Source organism: Balaenoptera musculus, chromosome 1 (assembly GCF_009873245.2).
Source record: "Balaenoptera musculus isolate JJ_BM4_2016_0621 chromosome 1, mBalMus1.pri.v3, whole genome shotgun sequence".
Lineage (NCBI taxonomy): Eukaryota > Metazoa > Chordata > Mammalia > Artiodactyla > Balaenopteridae > Balaenoptera > Balaenoptera musculus.
In genome coordinates, this window is record NC_045785.1 from 80,185,778 (window position 1) to 80,187,746 (window position 1,969).

The following is a 1,969-nucleotide window of genomic DNA, read 5'->3' on the forward strand; positions in this document are numbered from 1 at the left end:
TTTCTCTTGCTGTAGTTCACTCAATTCCTGATGTTTAGATCAGAAGTCAGGGCTAAATTGTCGGTTGTGCCCTGACATTAACATGTTGTGTAGTCTTTGATCTTCCACAGAACAGAAAGGACTCTGTGAGCAAATTTACTCTATTGCTAAGATCTGGACATTTCGGTGACCTGGAATATGGAGATAACTTTGTTTCTGTTGGTTTGTTTTACAAAAGTTTTAGGTTCGTACAAGAATCAGAAAGTTTCATATTGGGAATGTAAAAATGGAGTTTCTGGAGGGCAATTTGACAACAATTTGTTTCAATAATTTAAAAGGCAAATAGATAAAGATGTATGCTTAAGAATGCTCACTGTAATACTAGTTATTAAAAAAACTAGAAACGATCTAAATATATATCAGTAGGGTAATCATTAAATGTAATGCACGTCCATGCTTGTACTACATGAAAAATTATTATGTATAACATTTATATTGTATTGCTAAATGAAAAAGAAAATAAAGATTAAAAAACAGATTATAATCCCACTTTAAAGTGTGTGTGTGTGTGTGTGTGTGTGTGTGTGTGTGTGTGTATCTGGATGACTATATTCCAAAATATGCAAACTGTGATTATCATCAAGCAGTGGGATTGAGGGTGATTTTAACTTCTTTGTACATTTCTGTATCATCTGAAATTTTATTCTTTTATCCACATTTCCTATTTAGATCACCCAAACCACCCCCCACTGACAACAATTCTAATGCATTTGATGTAAATCTTTTTGGTTTGCATATATTTCTACAAAATATATTTACTTGTTTTTTGTTCAGATATTTTAAATTTACTTAGTTTCATATTCTATTCCTTAACATTCTTCACCTAGTACTGTTTTTTTAGGCCTCTGTTGTTTGTGTACTAGTCTATTGCTGAACTATTTTCGTAGTATAGGCACTGTAAATATGCATATGCTACTTTCATAATCAGAAAAAAAATCCAGTAAAGCTCTTTTTATTGTGAAGAAAGAAAAAAGAAAGAAAATTATTTCTTCTAACATAAGAGCATAAACTGCTTTACATAATTTTGTAAATGAAATATCCAACTGAAGAAATATTTATTACACTGAAGATTCTATTTTTCTAAACACCCCTACTTTAGAAAAGTGTTTGGACATATGAAACTCTTTTCTATAAGTATAGAAAATTCAAAGAGAAAAGAGAATATTTCTTTCTATGAAGACTCTAAAATGATTTATTTTAGGAGGCAAAAATTTCAAAAGACAAAGTTATTTTGAAAATGAAAAGTAGTGAAATGAACTTATTACAGTGTGTTCTCACTATATATTAAAAATGAAATTAAAATCATTTAAAATAAAAGAAATATGACATTGTAATGCAAACAGAAATTGAGGAATATCCCAGAAGGATAGGACATGGTTGATGGACAGCACAAGAAAATGAAAAGACAATCAGAGGAAGTAATAAAGCCTATTGGGAAAAACTTGAAATTTATATATTGAAAGTTCATAATTTTTAACATAAAAATCTAATAATAACTGATAATCCCTTTCCTTTCTTTAAACTTTAATTTAAGGATAAAAATAGAACTTTAAGAATAACTTTATTCAATCATATTTTTATAAGATAGATATCAAATACTCTCAGTAAGATTGTGTTTAACTTTCAAACTTTTCTTCAAAACAATATATTCCTAGATGAGAGATGTGGGAAAAAAGTCACATATAACTATTTGTTATGGGGGAAAGTGACAAGATGAGAGTCATATTTCAAGCAGATGTTACTTAAGTCCTACGATCCTGGAAAAGGTCACAAAGAACTGGGTTTCTTCTCTTTCTTTTTAAGGTTAGTTTTCACTGGCAGCAGAGGGAAGCTTTATGACATACCACTAGCAGACAAAACCAAGTTGCCTATACGAAAAGGATTTTGTTGAACACAGGCTCTTTTTTTTTTCTCTCTCTCTCTCTCCAAA